This window comes from Biomphalaria glabrata, chromosome 10 (assembly GCF_947242115.1).
Source record: "Biomphalaria glabrata chromosome 10, xgBioGlab47.1, whole genome shotgun sequence".
Classification (NCBI taxonomy): domain Eukaryota; kingdom Metazoa; phylum Mollusca; class Gastropoda; family Planorbidae; genus Biomphalaria; species Biomphalaria glabrata.
In genome coordinates this window covers 9779217-9793644 of record NC_074720.1, presented here as the reverse complement: position 1 = coordinate 9793644, position 14428 = coordinate 9779217, and the positions used below count along the sequence as shown (strand labels likewise).

The window sequence follows — 14428 nt, the reverse complement described above, 5'->3', positions numbered from 1 at the left end:
TTGTGAAAAACGTTTCTTCAAACAAAACATAATTTTTAAAACAATACTCAATTGGCTTATACAGTATGCATTCTGAACGGTGCGAATGCAATGGAAAATATATTTATTTAAAATACAGATTTTATATAAAAAATTGTTATTGGTCAAAATATAGTTGGTCTCTCTTGGATGTAGACCGACTAAAGTTATATCTTATCTTATCTCATCTTATCTATCTATCTATCTATCTATCTATTACACACGTTACTTTATAGAGATGCATTTTGTACACACTGTGCAGTTAATGTGCCAATCTAGTCATGCAGGTTAACTCTTAACTGTTTTGTAGATACTGCATATTGGCTGTAGAACTCTATTGGTATTTATTGCATATTTTAAGTTTCTTTTATTTCTTGTGTATAAGATTCTGAATATTTTTTTCTAAAAACTGTTTTTTCTTAAAAAAAGCAATTAAGGATGCATGTATTTATTTATACATTATTGCATGGAAAATTGGTTAGTTAGCGGTTATTGCTTTTTCTCTTTACTTTAGCAGTGTATGGGCGGTAATCTCCCATTGTTTTGATTTATTGTCCTTTATGACATTTTGTTGACGCAAAGATACGCTGAGTTATTTCTACGAATATCTATTGGTAGATTACGTCTATTTAGATAATATCATCTGTCAAAAAAAGTTATAAATAATCAAATGTTTTTCTACATGTCAAAAGAGCCTAAACTGTTAAAAACTGCTTTTAGTCATGAGTTGTTTTCCAAATGCAGTATCAACGGGGCCGCCTATGAGTTTGGGTGAAACAACAACTTTCTTACTAATCTTTATTATTATTATTATTTTTTAATATGAAATGGAAATCACACTATAAACACACACAGACCTGCCCATAAGATTTAGAGTTCTGTGCAGTGTAGGAAAGCGTGTAACGATTTAATATATTATTTTAAAAAGATGTCGTGTGACTTTCATAACGACTGCTGTTTATTTAAGTTGAGTAAACCAGAACTTAAAAGCTATCCAATTTACCTTTAAGAATAATGGCATTTGGTTTCGAACTTAAAGCTATTGCGCTCTTCTGCTTTATATTTTTTTTTATTGGTTTTGTTCCGATATGACGTCTGTACATCAAGTGACAGAATTTAAACTCTATTTAAAACAAATTAAACTCTGTTTTTATTATATCTGATCTTAATTACATTCTCAAATAATCCCAATGTCTTTAAAAAGTATTTGAACATCTATACCACATGGAATTCTATTTCAAAAGATAACAGACTCGTCATACCATGGATTATTTTACCAATTAGATATACAATCTTTAGAAACGTTTCATTAACAGATATTTTACCTACATTTAAAAAAAAAAAATTTTTTAAGTTCTTCTAATTTAATTTCTTTTTTTTTTTTTAAATTGCCAATAACCGCCTTTTTCATTTTTGACTTTGTCCTTGCATAGATATCCTGCTATATGGCTTAATGCAGTGTTTCCCAAACTATTCCTTAACGGAACACTTCATACATTCTGAGCATTTAGCGGAACACTTCATACATTCTGAGCATTTAGCGGAACACTTTGCTTATTTTTTAGGAAATGAATTCACGAGGTGGGCTGCTAGAAAATTATTTCAATAGATCATTGGACCACTAATCAGGCTTTGCGAAATACTAGGGTTCTGCGGAACACTGTTTGGGAAACACTGGCTTAATGTATGAGATAAGCATTTAGTTTATCTTGTAAAATTGTTTCTTGGTCTAGTAGATAGCGTTTGGTGTACGTTAAGACGTGCTATGACGTTTCTCTTATGGCATTTTTGGGATGAATCTTCCAGTGAGAATAATTTCCTTTCTTTGTCACCACTTTATAATTTTTGGTAAAGCCTTCGTTTTGTCATGCATGTTTCTGATGTCCCTTCAGAATGTGCAATTGTTACATCAAATCACAAACCTTCCTCAGAACGGCGGGTTGGGCCGATGGGCAGAGTTCAAACCACGGACCTTGAGACTACATTCCACCACGCATTCCACACGACCTTGGCAGAATATAAACTTCAGAGAAGAAAGTCAGGAAAATCCATAAAATCCATATCAGCTCAAGCTGGTACAGCTCGTCCAGAGTGTAGCCTAACACTTAGATATCATATAGGCCTCATCAAAAAGAACATGAAACTAAATAAGATACAACTTAACTGGTGCGTAAAGTTTCCCTTTAAGACGTTGCGATCTATGGGGCATATGGTGTTAAGGTCATCCGTTTCTGCGGGATGTGGCTGAGCGGTTAAGCGCTTGGCTTCCGAACTATGGTACCGGGTTCGAATCCTGGTAAAGACTGGGATTTTAAATTTCGGGATCTTTGGGCGCCTCGGAGTCCATCCAGCTCAAATGGGTACCTATAATTAGTTGGGGAAAACTAAAGGCGGTTGGTCGAAGTGCTACCCACATGACAACCTAGTTAACCGTAGGTCACAGAAACAGATGAACTTTACATCATCTGCCCTATAGATAATAATGTCTTAGAGTAAGTAACTAGTGCGTAATTAGAAATTGCACAGAAATACGCATCTACTGTCTTTTTGCGGTTTTCGCACTGTATTGTTTATCATACCTCAGTCTTTTATTCTCCCTCCCCCAATTTTAACCCCTCCACAATCTCATGGAACTCCCATCCCCTTGATTAAAAAAAAATTAAGAGTCCAGTTGTTAGGCTAATACCGAAAGAACAAATAAAAAAAACTTTACGCTTCTATGGTAGGTCTTCATGTTGTTTTGTTCTATTTCTTGCCTTGTTTTCTAATTCTTCCGTCTGTTTACGTTACGGTGGCTGTATAGCCACGATGAGACAACTCTGGCATTCCATCCACGTAAGTTATCCAACATTCCTACGCGGGGGCTCCACGAGAAAGAGGGGAAAAAAATATGATTACGTGGACATGGCCCTTATGGCCAACGGTGACCAGATTTGGAGGAGCGTCTCGGAACCCTTGACATTAATCAAGCAGCATGGTCGCCAGATTCGTGTCAGTTGTCCATTCTGGGCCACGCTAAAGAGTGGCAGCGTTTACTTGGAAGCGGTCATTAGGCCGGAAGTATTACGAGAATTTCGGAAGTATTAAAAGTCGTTCTGCAGACTGTAGATAGTAACACGAGACAATAAAAACCTCATTTAAATATTTATGTACATTTCCAATTTCGTTCCAAAAAAAAATAAAATTATTTGATTACTTTATGGTTTCTTTTGTATTATCTTCCTTTTTATTTTTAAATTTTAAAATGGCTTCTGGTTAATATTTCAATTGTGCTTGAAACTTCAATTTGTTCCCAAACGTCTAAATTTACAATGCTTGGTAACAAACTTGTCTGTGTTGATGTAAAATGAATGTAAACTGATTGTACAAACATATGCTCCCATTATTTTACTATATTATTTATTAATAAAATCAAAGAAATAAAAAAAAATTGTTGAACCGAATAAATCGTCCAAGCATTTAAAAAAAATATAATCTTTGATTTTATAATAGTGGAATATATTTGGTTTGAATTAATAGTTTGTTTGTTTTTTAGATGAAAAACAAAAATTGAATGATCAACTTGAGACAATAGTTTTTATATTGTACATAACGTAAAGGGTTCTCAATCTGTAGATGAGTAAAATGAGCTTTGTTAGACTTGTGACGTGGCAACGAGCTATTTGTCTAAGCTGCCCTCAGGTTGTGACGTTACAGGTCAGTGTTCAGGCCTTATGTAATGATTGGTCTCATTTCATGCCATAGAAAGAAAGGCCGGAGCAACAACGATTGTTGAAGCTAGCCTCATCAATGTCCGAGAGTCTTAAGAGATGAAGCCTGGAGTCCCTTGACATGTCAATCCTAAGCTTATGACCCTATCTGTTTTTAAATGGACCGTACATCTTTACTTCGCATGAAGCTGTTAAATAAGTAGGTAACCATTCGGTTTAAGATTTCAAAAAAATTTTTTCACATAAAATGTAAAATGATATAAATGAAACAAAATATTCAATGAATTATAAACACAGGTGGAAGGACAACTAGCCTCGCAATAAACATATTTTGGGTTTTATCATGCACTATACAGGATATCTTAATAAATGTCATTTACCCATTTTGATTTAATATGATCGATTACAAACCTTTTAGAATCCATAATATTTACTAGGCGATGTTTGATCAAAAGTAGTATCTTCTGGTTGTTGGCTTTGTAGTATGGAAAGGATGGTTCTAATCCTATAGTTTAAAGTTTTCTTAGGCAAGTTCGAAATTATCTTAAGTCAAGTCCATTATGTATAAATATAAAATGCTTTTTTTTTCTTTTTGGTTGAGATTAAAGAATAAAAGTAGATTGTGCGATAAAAAGATCTTGCGTTTGTGCATGAAAATACTAAATCTCCCAACTGTCTACATTTCGTACAACACCCCCACTAATCTATACAATTTTCTTTCCGCCATCTTGCAACGCCCTCACTTAGCTATTGAATTTCACGTTAAAAGAAAATAGATCCAATTAATTCGTACAGATTCTACTTCACCCAAAAAAAAAAATTGTACCTTTAAAAAATTAGGTAAAAAAAAAATAATTAAGAAAATACAGTACGAAAAAAAAAAAAAATAAAAAAAATTATAGGCCTATATATCTATTTGAGTCACGCCAGGACCTCGCGGGTTATCGGCCTTCCCGCGCGAATTGTTATTTAAAGGAGTTCACGGGCAAGTTAGCCGGCGGGTGGCGAATCAGTTCTTGCAATAAGGTAACGATCACATCGACTGGAGGACTGGAGTTTAGAACTCGACTTACCTAACACTTACGCGGGTATCCAAAAGTTTCAGTAGATAGTAGTGACGAATTACATAAATTCAAGCTTAATTAGGTAAGTGAATTAGGACTTCTGTATTTTGCTTTTGTTTCATTTCACCAATACTGGGGAAAAAAAGATTTAAGTTTGAATCATAGGAAGCTCAGTATTTCTTTGTCTTTTGCTTTGGATGTACTATATTTTTAATTACTATTTTCTGATTTATATAATTAGATGTTTTCTGATTTATTTAATTAGCTGTTTTGTTAATACGGATATTTAAATACTGATATAAATTGTAACATATATTGTTTTAAAAACATTTTCTATGACAGCGACGTTTTTTTTAAATAGTTTCAAAAGTAAGAAATACTCAAGATAGAATAACAACTTTTGAAATAGGTTTACATTTAAGAACTATAGAAAGCCAATCAAAATAATTTTTCTGTGTTGCGAGTATTTAAATCGTGGATTTAGTTTATTTGTTTTTAAAACCTAATGGCAATTTATAAATAAAGTCTACATGTTATCATAGCGCCAGCATTGAGCCAACATGATGTTTGTTAACAGCGCTTTATAAAATAAATTATTATTATGTTGTTTTTTTTTAATATAACTGTATATTCTTATATCGTTCTGGTTTAAACTATGAACATTAATTGATTAAGATTTGTATAATTCTATAATATGACTAAATAAATGGATAGTTGTAAGCTATTGCTTGGATATCATCGGACATTCCGATAAGTAGGTCCAATTCATGGTTTTAGTATTCCCCGCAATATGGCATTGTTTCTATTTCCCATACAAAACACTGGGACTTATATAATTTCAAAACTATTCTATCACTAGTGAAAAGCATTATGAATATATTGGAAATCAAATTTTAAAAATAATAGTAGTAACCTTCGTAACATTATTTTTAAAGTCGGCAAAATGTCAGACATTTAGAAGTTTCGAGTATCGTCATGCGAGGTTATTTCCCTTTCCATGCGAGACGCTCTAACCAGCAATATCCGGTGCAATTTCCAGATCTCAATTGTTAGTTCTTGTAACATGTTCATATATGCGATCAGATACAGGTTTGGAAATATTGACATCGATGATATTAACACAGATTTGAGATATTAGTCTTTCTTGCCTTGTGTCTGTCTGTATGACTAACTCCTTTCTCTGTCTACCTGTCAATGTCCCAATCTCTCTGTCTCTCCTTCTCATATATCCTTCACAGGCTTCTTTAAGCATTAGAAATTATAGGAAACTTTGTAAAGTAATATTTGCTATTAACATCGTTTTTGATTGTAATATTTCCTGATAAAAACCACTGACTATGGTATTAAACTACTAGCTTTTTGTATGTCTTTGTCTACGTATTTTGTTTTTACAAGAAAACATCCAATAAATGTTTGTATATCTTAGCTGTTTCTAGTGTCTACCGCACCGATCGTACGTAGACTTATATTTTTTGCGGCCCCCTAAAAAAGGGGAAAAAACTGCTCTTAGATTTGTGTGGTCTGTGTGGTCCCGAAGAAACTCGAAAAGAGATAGAAAATTTGATATTATATTTTAGATCTTGTAAAGTTATGATGCAACGACAAATATTTTATATTTCTGAAAATGAGTTTAATTTTTTTAATTAAATATGCAAGCAGTTTTCTTTTTCATAAAAAACACCACTTTTTCAATGAAAAATTTCATTGGATTTCATTTTTTTTATAATCCGCTACTTTTTTAAAGGGTTAGATATAGGAGAACCAACTTGAAGAGAAATGTTTGTAAAGCTTTGGTAAAGACAGCACGGAAACTCTTACCCAGATACACCCCTTCCCAGATACACCCCTTCCCAGATACACCCCTTCCCAGATACACCTTTCCAGATACACCCCTACCCAGATACACCCCTTCCCTAACTGGTTTACAAAAAAAAAATGGTTGAGCTTTGCCATACGTATGAATGTTGCGCGCTTTACAAACGCAATTTTAAATTATATAAAAACGCACCAGATGTTTCTTTATAAATGTGCAAAAAGTAATTATATTCATGTTAAGGTCTATAATGTGTTATACAGCGGTCTGTGCAGTGACATGCCTTCCGTGTCATCATTATATGTTAGTCCAGATATTATGAAATAATGTGTATTTTTTTAGTGGAAGATGAAAAGAGGCTATTACTTTTGTGTTGTCTGTCTGTCGTCCGTCACATATAGAACGAAGAATTAAAAACATTTAGAAAAGCTTTTTTTTTTTTGGAAATGTCATGATCAATAATATGTTGTGCAGTTTAAGCACCGCCCAACTATGCTTTAAAATTGTATTTTTAAAGACAATTAAAATAAGATCATGGCTTGAATATTCCTTGCCCATGGGCGGATCTAGTGGGAGGAAACCTTTGTTATTTTCTTAGTTTATGTTCATGTTCCCAAGGCGTGTTAACTTTTTTGTTTTCTTCTCTTCATTGTCATCGTCATAAGTGTTGAGTCTAAAACTCTTGGAATTCTAGGCCTTTGGAAGCTTGTCGAATCCTGGTGAAGACTGGAACTTCTGGATTTTTGGGCGCCTCTGAGTCCGCCCAGCTCTAATGAGCCCCTGACGTTAGTTGGGGAAAAGAAAAGGCGGTTGGTCATTGTGCTAACCACATCACACCCACAAAAACAGATGACCTTTACATCATCTGCCCTATATATCGCAAGGCCTGAAAGGGGATACTTAATAGATTATGGCCCCTCTCTTAATCTTGCTGAAGTCATCCAAATAAAAAAAGCTACACAACACACTTGGCATTGAATTCCTGCAGGAGTTTTCGGGGACCATCGTTAGTTGATTAAATGCGTAAGTGGGCTTAACTTTTTATTTCTTACTGTCACCTGAAGCTTTAAAACCGCAGGTCATTTAATGAATCAGATCAGATTTGCATGTACTTATTCCATGAAATATCGCCATACCAGGATTAGCTAAATAATTAAAACAAAACTAAATATCTTAAAAAAGTAAAATTCTTTCTAAGAGAATGTTAATCTGGAGTACATGTAGCAAACTGCAATGGTTAATTGCTACATAATAACTTGCTATAAAATCAAAAATAGATTAAATTTCAAAGGCAGTGAAATGCAAAACTTTCATCAAATGGATCAGCTAATTAGTGTCCCTGAACTTTAAAAATATTTTCTGCTGCTCTACATTTGCTTTTAATAAAAAAAAAAAAAAAAAAAACCGCTCTACATTAAAATATGAAAGTGAGTTTGAATCGTCAAACATACTTTTGGTTTTTGTTTTAAATTTTTAAAGATTTTTCATTATTTCATTATTTCATTTTTCATTTTTTTTCATCAAGAACAGAAAGTAATAAATGTTTGCTGAGGATTTGCAGGCGGCTCTTGCGGTTTATTGCGGATGGCTGCCTGGTCGTGCGGTTTGCGCGCTGGACTGTCGTTCAGATTTATCGATGGTCCCGGGTTCAAACCCTGCCCGCTCCTATCCCCCGTCGACCTGAGGGAGGTTTGGACTAAGAAGTAAACTATCTTCAACTCTGAAGGAACATCCGAAACATGTAAAACATTTTTACAAACAAAACATTTTTTACAAAACATTTCAATTTATGTTTAGCATACACCTTAGTTTTCCAAGCATTGATTTGCATTGAGACACTTAGCGAATTAATTTGATGCTATTCAACTGAACGCTTTTTTTTGTTGGATAATTCATGATGTGAAAACAAAAAGATTTCAATTTCTTGTTTAACTACATTAAATTGCAAATGGGAAAAAAAAAAGACTTAACGATTAAAATTGTTCCAGGTACTTAAATCCCACATCTTCTTGATATCATGAACACTATCAGCTGAGTTCTTACACCTGGTGTGGGAGGATACGTTTTGTACTTCTTAACAACATAATAACAAAATCAAAATTCAGACCAATAGTTTGTAGACAAGAGCTCTTGTGAAACACTTACCTTAAATCATTGAATTACTATTTATCTCGTATTCTTTCAAATGTTCTTCTTTTTCCTCATTCTCATTGTTATGTTGGAGTGTTCAGATGACTAGACCAATATATGAGATGAACTGCACAGTGGTTTCCAAATCAGGGAGCTCTCCATATAGTTTTCTTTCTATTGGGGTGTTTTGGGGCCGTGTCTTGTTTGGGCCTCTTGATAAAGAATGTAGATTTGATTGACATGGTCAGCATTCATTCCACAGGAACAGATTTCGCTAGTTACAATGTTTAGCTTACGGAACAAATGTCTCATTCTGTTGCACCCAGTTCTGAGTCGGGATAACTTTTAGTGGGCGTTGTCTTTCTTGTGATTTGGAAGAGAGCTTGTCGATTTCCCGATTATTCTTTTAACTGTTAGTTTCTGCATTTCTTCTGTATAGAGTGCAATGTTTAATTATGTTTTTGTTCTCCCAAACTTGGCGAGTGTGTCAGCCTTCTCATTAGCTTCTAGTTCTATATGTGCTGGTATCCATTGAATAACAGTTTTTTTTTTGTTTTTGTTGTTGAGTTTTATAAGTGCTGTCCTGAGTCGTTTCACATAGGAAGAACCTGAGTTTGTTTTATGTTGGTTAAGAAGACAATCTGACTGAGTGGTTCACAAGCTTGGTAGCTGCTAGTTCTAATGCTTCTTTTTCTGTTCTCTAGCAGTCGGAGAGCTCCCCAGTTGCAAAGGATTTTCTAGTTATCCTCCATTAGGTCATTTGATGTGTGGAGGTTTTCCAATTGAAATCATCTGATTAAATCAATATGTTAACTTGTTGTGGTTTAAAAGTTACAGATATATTCCTCATTAGTTTAGCAAAATAGTTTATTTGAAAATTTTGGTTGATGGTTAAAAATTAATTTGCATTTCTTCCCTTTTAAAATCTCGTCCATTCAAACATTTCTGTTATGCGACAAAATAATTTGTATTTATTCAAACGGATGAAATTTTTTTTTTTTTAAATTTTCAAAAGATGTCACTTGTTAGTATTATTTCATATTTTTTCATTAATTACAACTTAATTTTATGGCGCTATGTAAAAACATTAGTTATGCACATTTTATCAACCATTTGGGATTTTAGGTCCAGACAAATAACATCATGAATCAATAATATTTCTTTGGTTGCAATTTGAAATTTTGAAGTTACCTTAAAAAAAAGAAAAAAATAAAGAAAGAAAGAACGGTGATGTGGAAAAGCTAGAAAAGTGAAAGTAGAATTCTCAGGCCAGGAGTATGTGATCATTTGAGGGGGAGGGTCGATATAAACGGGCCGTTTTAATTCAACTTAACAAACTAAAATTAGATACAGCATATACTATACTGTCCTGGCCTAAAGTGGGATTGCAGAAATGTGGGCAGTTTTACTAAAACTTTTAGTGAAAATGTAAACAAAAAAAAAAATTAAGCGGAGGAATATGGTCCTAGTATTATGTGAGCATGAAGATTAGAAGGTTGTAAAAAAAGTGAAGAGAGCCAAAGTCTAAAAAATATCATAGACCCATATTAAATATTTCCAAATAAGAACCGCAAAGCAGAAGAATAGTCAGTGTAAATAAGGCTATTGGTTAAAGCAGAAGAATAGTCAGTGTAAATAAGGCTATTGGTTAAAGCAGAAGAATAGTCAGTGTAAATAAGGCTATTGGTTAAAGCAGAAGAATAGTCAGTGTAAATAAGGCTATTGGTTAAAGTAGAAGAATAGTCAGTGTAAATAAGGCTATTGGTTAAAGTAGAAAGCTGGGTGGGCTGGGAGGGGAAGAAAAGTGATACTCGACTAGACGGGCTTGTCAAAGTTATACGTAATTAAAAAAAACGGGGGGGGGGTCATATATAGTTTGGGAATACATCAACGGGCGTAGCCGGTGGGTAAGGCTAATCTTCATATACACATAAAAATAGCAAGAGACTCGGCGTAAAGAATGCAGCATTTGAACTATCAATAAAATGGAAGATTGTTACCGATACAGTAAAATGGCTTCTTCGTTAAACATCATTAGTGTTGCTGCCTAGGGGCAGACATTCAATAGGGACTCGGGCGGGGGATTACTGAATCTAAGGGTGCAGGATCGATGCGATGTGAACATCGATGAGAGGAAAGTAGAGATTGTAAGCCAACATTATCCCAGCACTCTACACCATGTCTGACCAGTAAACAAACATGCCACCAGTGAGAACAAAAAGAACAATTCATAGCGCCATTTTTTGTTTTTTGTTTTTTGGATTTACATAAAATCCTGCAGGTCATAGTGATTATGGAAAGCCCGGGAGGCTGGAGAATGCGCACTACTTGGACAAACTTGGAAAACGTGAAGTAAAATATTTCAAAAGCACATGGCGCCCAACAAAGAGTGATCAGGGTGATCTTTTTTAATAACCTTTACGAAAAGTAATTGTATACAATGCCTAGGCAAAGTAGGAGACGCTGAATTATTTTATTGCATTTATGGTCGCTGTGTAAACTTAAATATGCCTGCTATTTTTCATTTAGCCGATTTCGTACTAGATTGTGGTGAAGATAACTTTGCATGCAGTTGAATGGCCAAACATAACGAGAGATGGAGAATCAAAAAAAAAAAGAAATAAAAACAACCTTAATGTTGGCATCTGTTGCCATGAGCAATGTGTGGAAACTCTGAAAGAGTAACATCAGCTTCCAAGTAAAATTAAAAGTAAAGATTTTTGGTAAAGTATGAACCTCTACACACTTAAACACAGGAAGCTGTGACTGTAATGAGTTTCCAAACCTTTGAGGGCATAAATGCTAAAAAAAAACGCTGGGTTTGGAATACGAAGAAAAGAAGACAAATGAGTTTGCTCTTTTACAAGCCAACATTCTGGCTGACAAAAGGGAAGAATCCTCAATGCTGTGAAGAAACGAAAGCTGAGCTGGTTTGGCCTTATTGTAGAAAATGACACAATATCAAAGGTCAGTCTTCAAGGTACAGAGATAATAATAATTTATATTAATTTTATTTATAAAGCGATGTTAACAAACAAAATTTGGGCTCATGGCGCTGTGATAACATTACAAACACAAACACGACAGCCAAAATGACAAACTAATCTAAACAAGCTTTAAACAGATAGGTCTTAATGTTCTTCTTGAAAGTAGTGTAGCATGTTGCCTGTCTGAGATCAATAGGGAGTGAGTCCCAAACCTTTGGTCAGTGCACTGAAAAAGCCCGCAGACCGTAGCCTTTGAGGGCCACTAGAGGCCTGAGTCCATGGAGCGCAGTGTTTTCTGATGGACATATGGAGTGATCAGTTCATTAATTTATAAGTGCATTTCCTTATTATAGATACACTGATGACAAAGTGTGGCCACCTTGTAGTCGATTCTCGCTTTCACAGGTCAGAGATTACAAGGAAAAGCTTGCTGGACAATGCAAAATAATGATTCGGCCTCCCTCTTGATATCTTTCTAAAAACATCTGCTGGCCGGAAAGAGGGAAGAGATTTTGTTATGCGAACTGTCATAGCACCTCTACGACGAACTGTCACAGCGCTCCTACGAAGTACTATCACAACACCCCCACGACAGAAATCAAGGAGCTATGAATGATGATTGTGAAATATCTTTGAAACTTTACGATTTACATTTACTGCCCAATAAAACGCGTTTTTTTTTTAAATTATTATTTTGAAAATTCTAAAAAACAAATATCAAACATTTTTTCCTGATTAATTATGTTTAAATTTAGTATTTGATAACAAAAAATAGACAATATGTCAACGTAGATGAAATAGAGAATAAACAATATTGTTTTTGTGTCAACATGTCAACCTGTCAGGTAGTGTTCATTTACTTTACTTACAATAAAATATATATCTTATGTAAGTGAAATAATGGTACATGATGTATTATGTTTGTAGAAGACAGAACTTATATTATAAATCCATTTCAAAATGTAACAAGCTTATTACTTGCTTTCAATATTGTAAAAGTTAGTGTTATTTATAAATTGTATAAATATGTATATATACTAGCCGGACATTACCCGCCATGAAAATAAAAGTAGTTTTCTTAATTATTCAACGTAAATTTTCAACAATAGGTTACAAATAGTTTTAAAACTTATTTATTATTTTACAACGAAAAACCTAAACAGATTAAACAAAAGCATCTCGTAGTTCATAACAAATATTTTGCTGTAGTTCTCTTCCCCTCCCTTTTAAAATCAATAAAAACACACATCAGGCTATTCTTTGCTGTAGGTTTAAATAGTAACGAAAATGAAATTTATTTCGCTAATGTTGACTGTAAACTAATATTACCTTAAGGCCGTCCTATATGTAAACGAGACTGTCACGTGGCTGACACAAGGACCAATCCCTTTTCTTGCTTCAAAAAAACAAACAAACAACAAACAAAACTACCACTCGTTGGAGAGGTCAAAAAGATTTTCAAATCCAAAAGCTCATTTATTACCAAGATTCGATTTCACTTTACCTCTAAGCCCTAACGTCCTTTTGGAATATACATAACATAAATAAATCTATTATATACATATCAATGTTCTTAGTTGTTTCAATTAAGTTAAAGAGGTCTGAAATAACCTCAGATCTAGCTGTATTGATATCATCTCAGATGTATCTAGATATCTTGTTTATTATAAGAACATATACTTTGTTATGGTGTGTGTGTGTGTGTGTGTGTCGTGTATCTGAAGTAGCTTCTAGCAAGATTGACGCACTTGAGTGGATAAGAAGGGTTGAACGGCTGGGAGGTGGAACAAACTCCCGCTTGATAATTGTTTAATGAAAGCAACAGTCTCGAAGTGAATTGATATATATATATATATATGTATATATTTATTTATTTTGACATCCTGCAATATTAGTTGTCCATATTTCTACACTGACATTGAAAGGTTTATATATCTTTGTAGAAAGGTAAAGGCACAAAAGTATTATTTTTTAAAATAAAGTTTCCATTCTTTATTCAAGTCTCTGTAAGTGAAACGCCCTTCAAAAGTAGACTAGCTGTACAAAACAGGCCGTATCAACATTTCTATATTTATATTTTGAAAAAGTAAAATTTCCCCTTTTAAATCTTGCTATCTATGGGTCAGATGATGTTAAGGCCATCTGTTTATTTGGCCAACGGTTAACGAGCAGGGTGTCATGTGGCCAGCACAAAGATCAACCGCCTTAACTTTCTCCAACTAACGTCAGGTGCCCATTAGAGTTGGGTGGACTCAGGGGCGCCCGAAATTCAACATCCCAGTCTTCGACGAAATTCAATCTCAGGAGCCCCACGTTCGGAAGCCAATCGCTCATCTACTTAGCCACATCACCCCCCCCCTATATTTATACAGTCCCAGGTACACCAAGATAGCTGAGAGAGAGAGAGAGAGAGAGAGAGAGAGAGAGAGAGAGAGATCTAACTTATTAGACTTCTTATATTAACAAATAAGATATTACTAAATTGTCTCAGTCCCAGATACATCTAGATAGCTACAAAGCTTTAGCCATCGATTACTGTATTTATATAAGTTCAGTATATATAAAATATATAACCGTCTAAAGTATCAAAAGAAGATATCATTGTAGAATTTCATAACTACATAGCTTTACTCAAATGTTTCCTTGTTTGCACATTTACCTATGTTTATTGTGTGCAGTGTGATCGGCACAAAGGGGGACAACTCC

General features: G+C 34.2%; 1 long non-coding RNA gene across 2 annotated transcripts in view; it reads left to right on the top strand.

Moving 5' to 3' along the window:
- Positions 1-4694: 4694 nt before the first annotated feature.
- Positions 4695-14428, top strand: part of LOC106059516 (uncharacterized) — a 70579-nt gene continuing 60845 nt past the window's right edge. For both annotated transcript variants that reach the window (XR_008780266.1, XR_008780265.1), the window contains exon 1: positions 4695-4874. This is a non-coding gene — a long non-coding RNA (uncharacterized LOC106059516). The remainder of the gene's footprint in view (positions 4875-14428) is intronic.